Here is an 18,658-nt window from a genome sequence, read left to right as displayed (position 1 = left end):
TGAAGGCCTATGTCATCTGGACAGGGAAGGCTGTATGCTGTCTAACCACCAGTGGGAGCTGTGTGACTGCGCACTCAGCCCAAAGTTCAGCCACCTAAGCTGAACCACCTGCACTCCTACTGTACCTACAGAGGGGAAAACCAGAAAAAATATTTTCTGCTAAAATCCAGCTCATCAATCATGTATCTCCGTGGAGAACTCAAACTACAGAATCCAGCCATGTTAAATACTCTGAATGATATCTTTTAGTATTTGGGGAATAAATCTGCTCCACAGGTATCTGTTGGATTTCTGTACACATATAAATTTACTGCATTTCATTGTGGACTTTAGCGGGCCAGCGCCTTTCACATCACACAGTGCACAGATGGACTGTTGTAGCTTTTGGACAAGAAGAAGCTTGACTCGATCTAGTTAAAGGACTGTGATGTGGCCTGGTCAAGCTCTTACAGGACCGTCTCCAGGGAAAACTAGGACGTGTGTTTGGATGTCTTTCACACAAGGCGCAGTCTGTTTCAACACTTGCAAATCTCTGTGCTCCTTGCTGGAGAACAATTTAACATCTGACTCAATAAACAGGACTCACTGGTGTCCTGGTGTGTTTGCATATGTTTGTAGGAGTACATATGTAATTGAGGAGGGGTTTCAAAGACGGTGCATGATGTGTTTGAGTCTGACAGCTTTGTGCTTCAGATGAGAGACGGTGCACAGTTCAAGCCCTAAAGCATGCCTTGTTTAGTTAAGTGTAGGTGTTTCTGTCTCGACGACCCCCCCCCCCACCTGCTCATCAATCAGAGAAATAAAACTGAGACAACCAAGTGGTCATTCACACGGACTCAGAGCAAGTTAAGCAGGTACAAACAGAGCCATAAACAAACAAAACAGGACATGGTTAGAGTCAAACATCATTACTAGCCCCCCCTCAGCTAAATCACCGTCCTCTACGCCACTGAAGGTGGGTAACCAAAAAAATCTACATGAAGCGTATCAGCTGTTTGTCCTGCATTTGATTTGTTATGCAAATTCTGTTCTGATATGACTGATAAAAAAAACAAACAACTGCACTTATTTTAAAAATCACAATTTTAGAGAACTGTTGCTTGAGATCTAAACTTTGTGTAACCTTTAGTTTACAGGTCCACTATTTTCTAATGATTTCTGGTACAAAGTTATGGAACAGATTTTTTTTTTAAAGCTAGTCCAGTTGTGTTGTATTTATTATTTATTGTAAAGGGAAATGCTGAAATTAAACCACAGTTAATAACTGTAGAGTGTGTAGCTTCTGTCCTGTGAATAAAAGCATCAAGGTTGTGCTGGCTTAGCATTTAGAAATGTACCAGCTCTCTCATTTTACCTGTAATTAGTACCAAATTACATGGTTCTTTCTGGGAAACGTCTTTGGAAATGATCTTGAAATAAAATAGGCAATTACAGTAAAGTGTTCAGGCTGTTTGGAAGGTGAGTCCTCCTGTAGCTGGGCCACTGCCTTCTCTGTAACTACTTTATTTGGCTGCAACACAAACACACTGCACCATAAGAATGTTATCCCATACCTACTAATTTGTCAATTGCAATAATATTTTTTCAGTTGAAACTGCCCTTTTCCCCTTCCTATTGTATTTGTTTATTTTCTTTCACCTCGTCCTGCTCAGTTCCTCCTTTCCCCTCCACATGCAGTGCTTTCACTATTAGCACACAATTAAGGGTGATTAGTTGTCAGATGGATGCCCTGTTTTTTCGGTGTGCATGTGTGTATGTTTTGGGGTGTTTATATTATTGTCTGTTTACATAACCATACAAAGGAAACAGAGAGGTCATACTGTATATGGGGTGATCATATAGGATCAACTGATGGGGTTGAAGATGTACTGAGTTTCTATGTACTGTATTTATGTATGTATTTTGGGGTATTCTGGTATCACAAATGATTGTTTTGTAACTTCTGGAAAGTTCAGCGCTTCTGATGCCTCCTCATTCATCCTTATATAACCTGCTCATAGATGGAAAGGCAGAGTTAGTATGGAAAAAGAATTATCAGCTGGAAACACACCGCATTCACAGATCTCTGCAATTCTGTTGCCCTGTTATGATTTCTACAGATCTGTCCACTGAATTCTTTTGTGAGACTGGCGTGTCCTCACAGTACCATATATACTCTAACAAAGCCCACATGAATCCGCAGAAAAGCAGCAGAAGGTGTCAGAACACAGTAAAATTACGATCCAATCATGTTTCAGATGCTCAGACCTCAGCCTGTCATTCATCATGAGAGGCAGTGAATATCTTTACTGCTATTTGTGGGCATTGAAAAGGTGTCACTTGCCTGCAGAAGATATTAACAGGTCTGTTTTACAAATCGGCTGTAGCTGCATCATGTTAAAAGAACATATCTTTATTTTCTGACTCGGGTCATAACACATATGGTGCTCACAGCCTTTACTGATTCCTGTATATGTTCAAGTAGTCCTAATTTTTCCAATGATTATTTATACAGATTCAGGACCGAGACCGCTGCTCTTGGTGAAACCAGACAGTCCATAACTCACTAGGCCTGAGAATTATGATTTAAGTCTTGTTTTTTTAACCCCCTTATCGTAATCCCATTAAAATCTGCACTGATTTACGGTGTTCTGGATTATGCTTTGCTTGTCTGCTATATCACTGCTTGGAGGGAAATGGCAAACCGTTTCAAAGCTCGCCTGTGTTCCTCACTAGTACCGCCAGTCATCATCGAATTTTTGTTTTTCCCCATGCGCTCGCCAAGACGCAAGGCCAGACTTCTTCATAAAAAGCCAACTGGAATCTAGACCCTACATTTGACCTCGCTGGAGATGTAAACATAAAAAGAAACAATAAAATCATGGCTTTGTAAAGAAGCAACTCTGGGACTTTGAGGCCAGGCCAGAAAGTAAATATAATGACAACTCCTGATTGTTTGTATGCTGTCGACAAGTAGAAGTCTTGTTTTACACAGGGCTGGAGACATTCTTGTTTTTGATGATGGGGCTGGCATTTAGGACACAAACAGAAGGGAGGGAAAAGCAGCAAACGAAGAGCGAGAGATAAAGTGTGTGGTCAATGTAGCAAAGAGCAGAGGCAGGACGCCAACAGCAACTGTTCTTGTGACACAGAAACAGCAAGTTCTGCACAGCTGTGTTCATTCCCCCCATGCACACACACACAGACACACACACAAGCAAAAACAAATGTATGGAAAACACTTGCACAAAAATAATGTGCAATCACACAGCTACTATGTTCATATGTGTGCACTAGATACACATGCTTCGCTCTGTAACTGAATAACTGGGCATGTGTTTGTTCATAAAAAATATTTATCAAATAATACACAATGCAATACAAAAAATTTAATACACAAGCATAAATATTTGGAAAAATCAATATGGCACCTTTACAAAACTAACAGTGTTGTACAATAGGTGAAGTGATTTTACCAGGATAAACCATTTTATGCTTAAGAAGTAATTAATATCATAAATAATGTTTGAACAGTTGGAGACATTTAAAACAAGCTTCAATTCAGATTTCACAGTAGAATTAACTTTGGTATTGAAACACCCATAAACAGCCCTTCCTAAGTACGGCTGTATTTGTACAGCAAACACATTTATAGAGAAAAATGGGATTTCACTCACAAGTGACTTTCTGACCCATAACAGCCTCTTTCTGGTGAGGTTTTCATGACTCCACACATTGTTTGTAAAATCAGAGCTGACGGGGTGATGAGAGTATCTAATGGGGTTAAACTCTGCATGCACTCATACCGTCATAAAATTATTTTGTACAAAAATCGTATGCATTGAAAAACTAAATCCAACTTCATGTAGCTCTGTATTTATGAATAAACATCTTTTTGTAAGAATCTCTGTCCTTGTGTGTGATTTGCCAGCTGATGATCAGAATTAACTCAACAGCTGACTGGTATTCAGTCAGTTCCTTCTGATATCTGTGTGCTTCCAGCATATTTAAGAACTGGGCTCCTGGTGCCATATTTTAAGCCGTATATGATAATTACAGGCTAACACTTGTCTCAGCTGCCCTCTCAAAGCTTCATGTTGGCTCATCGTGTATAGTTTTAGTCTGATTCCCAACACAGCTAATGTAAACATAGGCCCCAATAGATTGTAGTGGTGTAACAAACTGCAAAGCCTAGTTGATCCATATGACCCCCACCGCTGCCACCATGATACAGCATGCGTGTGAATTGATGATTATTTGAATCACTTAACCATCATAGCATGAAAAACAGTTTGATTGACCCTGTTGCTTTTTTAAAGTTTCAGGGAACAGACACAGACAAAGTAGTTGTGTGTCTGCCAACATATGTCACACTGGCAAGCTTTATGGGCTTTTGTCATCATGGAAACAGTCAGAAACATGCTGTTACAATTATGAAACCATCATGATTTCATTACATTCAGGCTCACAAACTACTTGGTTAGGTTAATTTAACAATTGAGTATTGAATATTTTATATTAAGATTTTAATGAGACACTGGACACTGTTTTTTCTTATCCAAAAAGACGATCCAATCCCCAACTCACAATCTGTAATCAGATCCAAACTCAACAGAATAAACAGACACATTATCTGTACCAATTATTCTTGGGGTTGGAGCCAATCCCATCTGACATTGGGCAAGAGGCAGGGTCCACAGGTCACCAGTCTATCACGGGGCTGACACACAGAACACACACCTAGGGGCAATTTAGAGTCTATCACCCTAAGCGGTATGTCTTTGGACTGTGGGAGGAAGGAGAAGTACCCGGAGAAAACCTACACAGGCACAGGGAGAACATGCAAACTCCACACATCCCAGTCTCTTGCATGCATGCAGCCTGATGAACCAGAAGGTCAGTAACATGGGGACAAGAATGTAATCCCTTGCTGGCTTCCCAACTGCAGACTTGCATATTGTTTGTTGGCGTGACCAACAAATCTGCTGTAAAATCAATAAGGCTGAGCTCCTGTTGAATGAGGCATGTTAAATAAGGAGTATGTCAATCTAGCATAATATATCTGAGTGAAAGAATGTTAGAGAGGACCTGGTGTCTATTTATATAGTCTGCGTGTGGAGCTGCATTCGTAGAAACCTTCAGGGGACTTGTGTTTTCAGCTAAATTGTGGCAGTCTTATCTCTCCAGTTTTGTTATTGCTCCACACGGTAATTGCTGACTTCCAATCACGCTCGTTTCCCTCTGCTCACTCTCATTCTTTCTTAGCTGTAAGCTCGCTCTAACTTCCCTTCCGAAATTAGTCCAGCCCCACCTCCACACTGACACACAATAAATACCCAAAGGAATACATGAATACGCATAGACAGAAACAGGCAGACACGCCTGTACGTCCTCATGCTATGAGGGAGGGGGAAACTTCTGTTTAACCCATTACACCCATCTCAGGGCACAGTATGTCCCAGGGGCCGACAAAGGACTCTTTACATTCAATTTTCTATTTAATTTTAATCACTTTTATGGGCCAAGTATGTTACACACACAAGGAATTTGTCTCCAGTACAGAACAGAGGCAGCCATCAGCATTGCCAACTCTCTCTCACACACACACACACACACACAGTTTATGTTTCGTAGTCCATGGGGACTTTACACTGACTTACATGCATTTCCTGTAGACTAACCACTACTTGCTTAAACCTAACCCTAACCTTAATCTAACCCTAACCTCATCCTAACCCTAAACCATGTTGCCACCCTAAAATTCAATTTCTTGCCCATGGGGACCTCAATTTAGGTCCCCACCGTGAAATGGGTCCTCATGGGTTGGTATGGAGTCAGGAAGAAGTTCCCACGTAGCAGGAAAAACACGTCCACACACACACAGACACACACACACACACACACACACACACACTGATGGCGATGCTGTCCCTGCAAGGCACTGCTCTGGCCATCTTGGGGTTCGGTGTCTTGCCCAAGGACACTTCATATAGACACTTCAAACCACCAACCTTCCAGTTAGGGGACAACTGCTCAACCTCCTGAGCCACATCCTTATGAACACATCATAGTTTGCTTACCATGACCTTGACACAAAAAACAGCAGCTAAACACTCGCCGTAAAACATCAGTCAGTACATCAGTGTTTTATTTTCTCCTCTCTCCCAGGAACACACAGCCTCAGCCCTGCACTCCTCGGTGTAGGGGGACTGCGCCACATGTTGTGTCGTGGTTAACCAACAACCGACCACTTTAAAAAGAGCCTAAATTGATGCAAACCATCTTGAACTAATTCTCTGGTCAAGGGCGAGGGAAAGGGGATAACCTGGTGGATTGATTACTTCACTACAGCTATGATCTGTGTAACCTGGTCTAGTTACATAGTGGTAGACCACAGTGACCAGACGCCTCTCAAGAATCTGTTGGAAGTGGTTGGCCTCTGACAATTCAGTTCTGTTTCAAAAGGCAGTCTTGACAATGAAGGCCAAATAAATGCACTTGAATTTTTAAAATCATGCAGGAGGACACTAGTTAAAAGTGCATTAACTAGTTTCTTTTCAGCTGCTGTAGGGTATAGTGAAACTCAAAACAAAGTAACATCTTGTTTCTTAGCCACAATGTAAAGTACAGATGCCTGGTTGGGACGTACCCTACAAAATACAGCCACCGGTCCGAAAACAACAAGAAAGAAGAATCAAATGTGAGTCTATTAGCTGCTGTTAAAGGACAACTTTGGTGACTCTATAGCTAGTGCTATCTCTATTGTAGAGATTCGGGGAAATGAAAAGTTGTGTTAAACTGTGTTTTGGGGCAATTGGCTAGCCTCAGATTTGATTTTTGGTGCAGTCATTTTTCACATTTTTCTCTGAGTCAGAAGGAAAGCTAATAAAAGATACAGCCATCTAGGGTAGACTTAACTGCATAGGATGATCACCTGATCATCATTTCTATGTGGTTAGCTGTAATGGCTACCCAGATGGCTATACCTTGTGCCGGCTTTCCTTCTGAATATTTGCGTATGAAGAATGGAAATGTGAAAGGAGTTGCTCATTGTGATGAACCAACAGAGAATTATCATTCAGTTCTGCTGTTCACTTCAGCTCTCCATTAGCTCAGTGATTTGATTTTCCAGCCGACAAATTCCACTCTCATGAACCTTGTTTCTAGCAGCACAGAAAAGCTCAATTTATCAGCTGTCCACATCTCCAAGTGGATGCTAATGATAATATAGATTTTTACAGCTTCTTCTGCTGACCTCACACATAGCGCAATGTCGGTCATAAGAAGGCCCTTCGACAGAGCTGAAAAGTAATGAAATGTAAGTAATTCTGTTGAGTAATTAGTAATGTAATTACAGTTTCAATAATGAATGAGTAAATGACAGAATTTTGTGACAAATGAGAAAAAATTATTTCAAGGTACAACTAACTTACTAAAGATGATACCACTGCTCCTTGCTAGCATGTTTTTCCACAACTCTTGGTATCAATGGCAAAAAGGTGGCGGCAGTCAGTGGCGATGGGGACGGGCGTTTGGCTGTGCTGCTGGAACAGTTGAGTTCATAGAGAACAGCGCCTGAGCTTGATTAGCTGAGCTGCAGCGGTGAGCCGCCAGCTCAAGTGAAGCCAGTTCTGTCAGCCAGTGTGTGTTTGTATATGTGGGTGTGTGATGGGGGAGTGAAAAAGACGAAGCATAAACAGACTCAAAAACAATAAGAATGGAGAAAAAGAAGAGGGAGATACTGTCAGACAGCTATTTGGGGCTGGTATGTCTGCCTTGCCATTTGAAAGTGAAGTGATGTGTGGCCCAGCACCATGGTTTCAGTGTTACACCCAAAACAAACAAACAAAGGAGTTTGGGCAGCAGAGAAAAAAGTGAGCGATTCTAAAGCTCGGTGAATTTCATTGTGGCATAAGAGTGCGTACACACAAGCACCCACGTCTGTGTGTAACGATACATTTCTCATGGATGGATTTCCATTAGATGACACAAGGCTTACAGAAATCTTGTGGTGTTTCAGTTCATTGGGAGTCTCATGGAAACCCGTTTATCACATTCCTAACACTGGATGTGTCATTGCTTCCACTGGCTGCAACACAAATACTACATCTGAGGCATCTGTCCTGTTTTAGAAGTCACTGTCCAAAGTCACCAAAGAAAAAGTGTGTTGTTGTGACAGTACACAGGGGTCATTTTGATCAGATTTCTCTAATCAACTGCATAGTTTGTGTACTGGCACCTGCACTTGACTCCAGCAGTGTATATATAGCGTTACTGTTTTTCATTTTGTGTTTGTCTCTCTATTTACACTCATCCTCTCCAGATTTGTGTCAGCTAAGATTTTGGGGGTTTGCTCATAAGGAAAGCTGATTCCAAAGTTTGCTTCATCTCACATGGTTTCAATCACCTTTTCTTGCAGACCTTGCAGGTTTTTGAGACAGACCTTCGCTCCAAGATGCCTCAATCTGGACCAAGCCGGGCACTGGGGAGTGGAGAAATGAGGGAGAACAAAGAAAAGAAGCAAGGAGGGAGTGAGAGTGTGAAAATGAATTTTAACGCAGCTGTGTGGTCCTGGTCTCATGTGCATCTTCTTGTCTTGTCTCCATTTGTCTCATCTTTTGAGCTCTAGTCTCCTCTCCTATTGTCTCAAGTCCTCTTCCCTTTTCTCATCTCTTCATGACTCTTTTCTAGTCTAAGCTCCTCTATCACATTGACTAGCCCCATTTCCTCTCTTTCTGTCATCTCACTTCATTTCCTTTTATCTTCTTTTCTTTTTTCTTGCCTCGTCTTCACTTTATCAGGTTATCATGACATGCTGAACCTGTTAAAACGTCCATTTTCACTCTGTAACTGATGCAGTGGATTGCAAAGCTACTTACTGTAAACAATCTTCTGCATTATCTAGGGTTGTAACTGTACACCAGGGGTCGGCAAGTTGACGTGGCCTCGGGGCATTTTTTTCCTACGTCATCAGATGGCGGGCCATCAATATATTATATCAATATATTTTGCAATTTAAGGATAATATATATACATAAAAACATAAGCATTGTGCTGACTTGTAAAAGTAAATGAATAAACTAATAAAATACTTACATAAATAAAGAAATATTATTCCCGCCCCCTCATCTGCTATGTTGTTGTCGCTATTTGCGTAGTTACAATTGGCTCCATATCGGTAGAAGCAACGTTTGAAATTGAGTTATTTGATTTCCAAGCATCCTCCCTGGTCAGCACTGCACTACAAGGCGCGAGTCTGTGTGCGCTTTCTGGCTCCCGTGCTCTGAGGATTTCAGCACACTCAAGAAGCTCGCTTTTTATGTGCTTACTATGTTTCCTTCCACCTACACCTGTGAGGCATGCAGGAGAGAAACCGAGTGACGCAAAAAAACTTGCAGAATGCCCTGCGCATTAAAATGACACCAGACATACAGAAAATGGCGAAAGAAGGGAAATACCAGTTTTCCCACTGACTCTTTCAAATGTTGTAGTTATCGATCCATTTTTTTTTGTGCTCATATTGGCCATCTGTGTCTTTTAGGATCACGTTGAATCCCGCTTCAAAAGTCCTCCAGATGAAGCAGTGGTCACTGTAAAGTGTCTGAATATGTCCTTTATTTAATTTATATGCTCAGCTTCATGGATGTGAGTGCAGCAGTGACATAACACAGACCGGTTCTGTCACCACAAGCTGCAGCACAGTGCGGGAGAGGAGGGGAGGGGTTACAGAGCGACTCACAGTGAACCTTTGAAAGTGTCAAATTGAACTCAAATTAATAGTCATAAAATAACATAAAGGATTGGACGCTGTTCGTGTGACTCGGACTCATGCTATATAAATATAACGTTTCAAAATTCATCTGGCGGGCCAAAAATATTTCAGGGCGGGCCAGAATTGGCCCACAGGCCGGACGTTGCCAACCCCTGCTGTACACAAACATCACAGTTTAGTACGTACCTTGGTTTTGAAGTCACAGTTCAATTCAGTTTTGGCACAGTAAGGAAAAAAAATACATCATTTATTATGAACTTTTGTAAACATCAAGTTTATAATTTTTAAAAATATAATTTTAAATGAAACAAATAAAATATATAAAACACAGAATAAAAAAAGATAATACTGCTGCAAACTACGACTAAGTGCTCCAATAATCATGGAAAGACATTAAATGTTGAAGAAGCAGCGTTTGTACTACGCTCGTTTTATCCTTGCATCAGTGATATTCACGTTTGTGTGGTGCCATAACGAATAAGTTGATAAATTTGACGTGTTGCCAGAAACGTAAACAATCACTAACACACACAGCTAATACACTCTGGTGGACTGGAGTGTGATAAATAATAAAAAAATATCCACTTATCTTTGTCTGTTGTTGCATTTCACTGGGAAGCCTACTGTTAACTACTCTTTAAAATTTCATTCGGTACACATCTGCACCAGACCAAAATTCCTGTAGCAAAATGGTCCAGTAGGAATACATGAACCTTTACACCTCTAGAATTATCTACAGTAAGTGGTGTTCTCTGTCACGTTCAGTCTGTATTGTTGAACGCAGAAAGTTCCTAATTCACAAGATAGACGAGACAAGGGAAGGAAGAGGGACTCCAGTCCTTGCATGTTTTCACTGTGTTCCCAAAGCAGCAATGAAAGAGGAAGTAGGCTTGTGCTGGTGAATACAACTGAGACAAAATTAAACAAAAGGGCCTTTTCTGCTCTTCTCACTTTGACAGAAAAGCTCTAGTCCTAAGGATTTCCCTCAACGTTGCGCTTAGTGTCAACAGCAGGGTTCATGGAGGCAGAGTGTATTCACATGCATCCTGTGTAGAGGAGGGGCTGCCAGGGGTCATCTTGGATCACCAGCAAGCCCTGCAGGAGGATGTGACTCTGCAGCTTAACAAGGGTCCAGTGATGCGGGCCTACACATTCCATCTGTCAGTGCAACCATTCGTCCTCACTGGCCAGAGTATGAGGGAGAAGTAGTGGTGGCCGTTTCCTCATGGCCATCGAGGAACCACACCGTGATTCCTTCTCCTACTTTTGTTTTCATTCTCACTGGGGTCAGAAGTGCTATTTGGGTTAGTATTCAGAGTGCTGGTTTGTGAACATGACTTCAGCTGGATGGGAACTAGAAGACTGACACATTTTTGCCCTTTCTTTGTTTTTCTCTGCTTAATTCACTGTGAAGAACAATAACATCCTCAGATGTACAGGACAGAGCACAGCAGATAAAATCTGCACCATGTCTGCCTGACTGTTTTTCTAAAAGAACTTGGCATTTACAGTACATCATCTTTGTCACTTGGCTTTCAGTTTAATAAATGCAATATAATCACACTTGGTAAAAGCAAATCTACATAAAAGGAAATCATGACAATGTTAACTGCTGGGATCTGGCAACATTACCAAAGAGAAGTCAGACAAGCAAGAAGCAGCTGGACAATCAGGTTATACACAAAACAGCAGGTTAGTTTAACTTATTTTGGATTTTGACCTGCAGTGATTGCCACAGATTTACAGATGTATTATTTTGGAGTATGTGCTGGGAAATACACTTATAAAGCTAGAGCCAGGAGGTCATACACTTAGCTCTTCATGGCATAAAGATGCAGTAAACAGCTAGCCAGGCTTTGTCCAGACTGAAAAACCAGCACCTATAAAGTTTGCCAACTGACAAAGTGTATCTTATTATCCGTAAACAAACAAACATAAAAATGTACATTTGCAGTTTTTGGGGTAGTTTTGTGCTGTAACTACTAACAACAGTTTCTATGTATACAGCGTCTCTGCTGTTTGCTGGTTATCTGGAAACCTTTGTGATGACAACACTGCTCTACTTTTGTTCGCTAACAGTTATAGTACATAAAAAAAAAAATCCCAATTTGTCATTTCTGCTATTCTGTCTGTGCTCACAGTGAACAAACAAGCTATAATGAGCTAATAACTGAGCTTGAGAGATGTAGGCAGGACAATTTTGTTTCCCCCTGCTTCCTATCTTTTTGCTAAGCTAGGCTAAATGTTCCCAGCTCCACACAGACACGAGAACGGCACATGTATTGATACTAATATCTCACTCTTGGAAAAAAAAGCAAACACACTTCCTACTTCTTTTGGATTTTCATAGAAGTAATTTCATTTTTCATGTTTGTGGTTTGTTTTCATAGTCAAACACTGTTCCAGGTTCTAACTTTCACAGTCCACGCAATGTTAAGTGGCTGTACAATTTAATTACACTGGCTATTTCAAACCTTTCAAAGCATAACTTTTCAAGGAAAGCCCCCAACCAGGGTAAATGTCAGTTGCAAAATGCAGGCTTAAAAAAAAGTCAGTCCTCTGTTTTACTGTCTGCATGGGCCAGACAGGTCACTTGGCCAAACAGATAATGATCTGCTGTGGAGCTGCATTCTACAACAAATAAGCGCCCCGATAAATGACAGGACAGGGTGAGTTTACCCAAGGCAGCAGACATAAACACAGCAACTCACATGAATGGAATCTGGTAATTTAGATATACCACCACCATTAGCCCAATTAGGGTTCATTGACTATAAATCCACAGGGCTTTCCCTGTTTGCCAGAGAAGGAAAATGGGGAAATTACACATGTTAAACAAAAATGGCACCAGAGGAGGAAATGAGAGAGGAAGCCAAAGTGAAGGCAGAGCAGTGGAGCTTCGCCTTAGGTGTCTTTAAGTCGGTCACTGAGGTAGGGTTGCATCAGGAATCGCCAAGGGGCTTTGGTGGAGCGTGATGGCATTTCTGAAACTGATCCTCAACGAACATCTGGTTGACTCCCTTTCTGACTCAGACAAGCAAACTTTAATCCACGTTCAGTCTGACTGAATACGCAGCTTTGAGTAGTGTCCACAACAAAATAATTGGAGATATCTTGTGATTCAGACATTTTATCAATTGTTTTACAGTAAACAACAACTGGGTTAAACTGGTCTCCATGTTCAAATGTTGTGGCTGTGACTCAGTAAGTCCTCAGGCTGCTTTGGCGTCTGATGGTGCTGATCCTTGAAGGAGCCAGTCTCTATTTAAGGACTGCCCTGGTCCCAAATCTGCCATGACTCGACACAGCCACACAACTGGAACAATTGCAGGAGGGAGCAAGAGAGCCCATGCCATCACACAGCAGTGAATTTCCTCTAACCTCACTACTCACATAGGTAGATTATAATCAAAGACTGGGTGTAATAATAGGCTGTATTTGCAGGGGAGTGGAGCAGTTTGAAATAATTTTGATAAATAACACCCTGGCTAAAGGTAAGCGCTATAATAGTATGATAATTCAGCACCAACATACTGAATCACTCAGTAAGATGCTGCTTATGGTGTATGTCATGCATGTAATTACAGCAATGAGGTATAATATAAATGTTTAGCAAAAATGTGACATCTTATTAATTCATCTGCATAAAACAAAGCTGACACTCGTGTTGAACTTCACCGAGTCTCCTCTCTCTTCCTCCTCCTCTCCTTGAAGAGCCCGCAAACTCATTATGTGAGCATAAAAGGGCCATGCCCTGGTCTCTGCATCATATTTTAGGGGTGTTTTAAGGGGCTGTTATGGTTTGCAGATGTCACCCTGCATAGCTTTTGTGGGGAGTCATTCCCTGGTGCTGTCAGGCAAGGACCCTCCTTTGCTTTCCTCGCTTCTCTCCTGGGTGTGTCGTCAGAGAGGGGTCTGTCCTGGGAAACCCCCACAGGGTGGAAACGAACACTGCCTCAAAGTGAGGTACAAACACAGTACAGTATATGGTTACTGTTGCATCCATTCTTGCACATGCATGTACAGTATGTGATGTTGTAGCAGGATTTCAAATTAATGATCGCATTGATGCATCTCTCTGATTTCTATAACATTTTCTTTGTTCTATGTGAGGATGTGATGGTCTCTAACTCACTGAACCTCCCATCTCATTGAGACAGCTGCTAGAGCATGTGTTAACAATGCACAGCTAAATGATGCAAATCTGAGAGAAAGGTCTCCCTGCTGTCAGCATGGCCGACCACAGCTTTACACCCAGCGGAGGCCCTTGAGTCTCCGACACCTTCCCACACTACTGGTCCCTCCACTGTGGTTAAGAAAAATCAAAAAAGTGCAGGGAGTGCTGAGAAAAAGGCACTGCATCTTCAGATAAATATTTGTTGCACTAAAGCCCCTGAATGGGTTTTACTTTCAGGCCAAGAAATGCACAAACATATAATGCTCTCTGAAACTTTAAGCTTCCAGTGATAATTAAAAATTAAGATATCAAGGTAAGATTTTATTCGTGTTTGTTAATAGGTCCAAAATGCACATTAAACTAAGTCTGTGTCAGCCACGTCTTCAGTACAATGATGCATGCTGTAACAAAGCCGGCAGGGTGATTTTAAAGATGCTGTTTCCGGGCCAGGCCTTAAGGGAAAGCAAATGTTCATGCACCATGGCTGTAGAAATGGATCTGATTTTGAGAAGTACTTAGGCACAGGACCAAACTAGGCTGAAAGGCCCAGGGACTGTAAACCAATATTGGTTTACAACACATGGTCCAGATTTCATAACAGACATTAAGGCTCAATCGCGGAGGACAAATGATTCAAAAAGTTGTTATTTTGTCCTCCCTGTTTCTTAGTAATCCAGACAATAATACTGTTATTTGGAGGTCATGCTGCCTGTCTGTTCACCCAGTCAAGAACTCAGACTTGGCTGTGGGCCAGGCTCTGGTGATGGGTATCGGCACGCTTGCTGGCATTTGTGCTTTGAGTCATTAGAGAAGTTCTGTAAATAACAGCCGAGCTAAAGGAAATCTCACAGCTCCAATCAAAACATGAGTATTTTCCCAAACTGCTTCCCAACTCGGAGCAAACAAACACTCAGAAACAACCATGTACATACCTAAATGCACACATCACAGATTATTTTTGATGCTCTCTGGCTCTGAGGATTAATGTGCTACTAAGATGATGACTCAACCACACCACTGCTAGCATCATGTAAGTCCATTTTATCAAATTGCTGCCACACTGTTTTACTGCCAGTTAAAGAAGAATGACAGAGACCTCTCTTTATAGATCTCACTTGATTTAGGCTCTACACCACATGACCAGTGATGTGACTCGGCTCAGTATTCCCCTCAGTCAATATATTCACTCAAATTACAAACTTTCCTCTATGTCAGCACAGCATGTCAGAACAAAAGAATGAAGAAGTGATCAGCGGGGGCCTCGCTACAGCCTCCGCACTCTGGAAAGGCTCCTATGAAATGAACTGAAATACTACAATAGGTAAACAACGGACTTCCCTGGCCCCAGAGGCTACATCCAAGCTATAGCGTAGTTGTTAATCTCGATGATACAGGATACAACAGTTCCGCTGTGACTGCACTGCTGGCTCAAATCTCTTTTTTTCACCCTGCATTTAGGTGACATGCATCTGATATTTTACTTGTTGTCTTAACTGGGCTTTATTTACATAAGCCCAAACTTTCAGATTTTTAACTCTTTGGGTTGCAGAGAAGGAAACCTCACAAACTTGGGTTGTCTAGATGGCTAAAAATCAGATTTCATGAGCTTTGCAGATCACACATTTACCTTATTATTATTTGGTATAAAATTTAAAGTTCTGTCATGAATGTGAGCTTGACCTTACTGTGAAAATAAAAGGGAAACCAAAATGATTTTGTTGTAGTTTAGGATGTTATTAGGAGACCACATTTGTGCCACAAAATGCTTAAAAACAGATGTGTGTTACCATGCCAATACACCCTGAATCCTGTGGGTAAAATGTCAGGCTTTAGCTGAGTATGTATATGTAGCCAGTGACAACTGCATGCATTCAGAGTCCAGTCATATGTCATTTTGTTTGGCTGGGGGATTTGGTCTGATCCAGGAATACGTAGGAGGCCCCTTACACCCCCATGGTGACATCAGTCCCTGGACCTGAGATGATGACCACAACCACGCGGTCTGGTCATGATCTTTAGCTCTGTCAATGAAGTGCACAAACACAGAATGATGCAATTTGTTTTAACCAGTGGCATCGACTCTCAGCACAAGTGGGAATGTTTCCTATAGTGCAAAATGACCAAATTGAAGGTGTTTTGTTTATCAATACCAGCAACTTAAAATAATCATCTTTATTTGGCCAAGTATATTTCACATGCAAGGAATTTGTTTCCGGTACAGAACTGAGGCAGCCATCTACAGCACCAACTCAACCAATGGCTCTAACCATCGGAGGCAACTTGGGGGTTCAGTGTCTTGCCCAAGGACACTTCGACATGTGGACTGTCTGGTTTTAAGATTTCATAATGCACATTGCACACTGTTCATTTACATGAAAATGTCTTCTTCTGTCCTTAAGGGTCGATGCCAAAATCATCAGACAAATTCAAGGAATGGCTAGAGACTCGGTTGTTTATGACCAAATTACATGTGACAGAGTCATAATATATAAGTTCTTTATAGCAGAACATGTCTCTGGAGAGGGACTTTATATTACAACAGCAAAGTCAGAACACAAACATACAACCATGGGAACCATAACTGCATGTACAATTTTTGGTGCCAAACCATCTTGCAAATGTTGGGATATTTAATTGGAAACTTTGGCCTGCAGGGGGCACTAGATGAAGTCAGAGGATCACCAAAGTCAGTAGGGGGATATCTGTACCATATTGCGTGGCAAGCCACTGCCAAGTTATTAAGATATTTCAGTCTAGTATTGAACAGCTTTTACAAGCACAAGTACTAGAAGGTGGTATCGGACCCAATACCTGATGCATCCTTAATTTCCGAAGTGTTTTCACAGTAAGAGCTAGCAAATACTCTAGTCAGGCAAAAAACTATTTCAACAGTGGTGTAAAAGACACACAGTTATCACTGAAAATCAGGTTTATTAACTACCAAAGAAGGCAGCAACAAATACTGACAGCAACACCCTATGCCCATGATGCAAAGCAGGGTTGATATGTGTGTGCTCAGTGATGACAGATGTATTAATACGTGCATGTGCACTGTAGCGCAGTGTATGACTCTGCGGTGGTGATCTGTGTCAGTGCTGTGGTGGTCTGAACCCTGAGCTGGCTCCCTCCCAGCAGCTACGAGGCAGAGTCCCCCTGCCAACACGGGCCCCACTGTGGGAAACAGCCTCTGTGTTATTGTACGCACAATGAATTACTGATGACGCATTTGTTTATGTGCTCATTCAAATAATGGGAACATTAAATATTTGGCCCAAATACTAATAATCCATTTCCTTGCTACCACAGAATTATGACGAATCACGTGAAAGTTACAAATAAGCTGTCCAATACTAGTATATTGTGGACGAGGAGTTGTTGGCACAAAACTGTCGGGATGAACATTACCCTCAGATTTATGAAGGGGATCCACCTTTTATAGCCTCACATTCTTTTGGAAAACCATTGCGTTGCGAGAGTGACTGGAAATTCAGTAGTGCTGTCTCGCATTTTAAACAGTGCCTGGAAGTGAGTGGCTTTGTTGTGTCTTATTAGCAAGTATGGAAATTCTGATCAAAATGCTGACTCTTTGGCAGCAAAAATAATGCCTGGAATTAAAGGATGAATCAAAGTGTGCTGCATGCAGACCCTGAAAGTCAGCATCTTCAGTGGAAACTTCAAACTCCCATGCAAATCCTTCCATCTAGTACAGAGAACTTTCCTCTCACGGCGACTCTCACCACAGAGCTTTTATTCCCTTGTGACAGATATTCCGCTGTCAGGAACGATTACACTCACTCTCTTGCACTCATTCTCACATGCTGCTCGACTCACAAAATACAGTGGGAGAAAATTCACTGAAGAAATAATCTAAAAGTCAGGATGTGAGAATCAAACACAGGGATATAACACTATAAACATCACACTCATATGAAGGGCTCTTTATGGGCCAGCAGCTCTTGACTGACAGACAGCATGGCGGCTGGCATTAAAACGGAGGGAAGTCAGGTGTATTCACTGACTTTCCTGTTTATATATTGTGTGACTGATCTTAGGCAGCATTTATCGGCTGAGCAGCAGGAGTGTTTAGAAATGGATGAGTGGCAGAGAGGAGCAGGAAGGGTGTGAGAAGTCTGGAAGGGAGGGGAGATGCAAGAGGAGAGAAACCTGGTGAGAAAATCAGAATTCCTGAGGTTTGCTTGAAGGGGTAAAGGTTGTCTGTGTGCTCTGACAACAGGACTAAGATATGAAGAACAGCAGGTTAGCACACAAGGTGTACAGTTTAATAATAGTGAAGAGCAGGCTGGGAGGTCTTGGGCTTGTGCCCACCTATACCGATACTGTACCTCTGATACCTTAATGTGTCAGAAAACGGCGCGCGTATTGCGGCCGAAAAGTGTTTTTGTGAACTCAATTAAATGGCCAGACGAGGAAGTATGTAAACAAAAACCGTCTCTTTATTAAGAGAACTAAAACTAAACAAAAAACCATACAAGACACGGTGGACACAAAAACTCACGGTCAGTATCGGTCCCAGGTCAGAGCCAGCAAACACGTACATCCAAGGAAATCCAAAGTGCGTAGTCCGTATAGAAAGTCCGATAAGCCGATACACATGAGCAGTCCGAGATAAGAGGGCAAGGCAGAACAGGGTAATCCACAAAACAGTCCGAGTCAGAGTCAGAAACACTATTACCAAAAACCGAATATAACGCTGGAAAGTCTGAGCTGGG

At 41.7% G+C, this 18,658-nt stretch overlaps 1 protein-coding gene across 6 annotated transcripts in view; it reads right to left on the bottom strand.

Annotated features, from left to right (window-relative positions):
• Positions 1 to 18,658, bottom strand: part of meox1 (mesenchyme homeobox 1) — a 62,307-nt gene that overhangs the window by 23,264 nt on the left and 20,385 nt on the right. For 3 of the 6 annotated variants that reach the window (XM_020616577.1, XM_020616576.1, XM_020616574.1), the window contains one exon: positions 8,387 to 8,461. The exons of the other annotated variants lie outside the window; for them this stretch is intronic. The gene's annotated coding sequence lies outside the window, so the exon portion shown is untranslated. The remainder of the gene's footprint in view (positions 1 to 8,386; positions 8,462 to 18,658) is intronic. 6 annotated transcript variants of the gene reach the window in all.

Source organism: Monopterus albus, unplaced genomic scaffold, assembly GCF_001952655.1.
Source record: "Monopterus albus unplaced genomic scaffold, M_albus_1.0 scaffold175.1, whole genome shotgun sequence".
Taxonomy (NCBI): Eukaryota; Metazoa; Chordata; class Actinopteri; order Synbranchiformes; family Synbranchidae; genus Monopterus; species Monopterus albus.
This window is presented reverse-complemented; position numbering and strand designations above follow the sequence as displayed.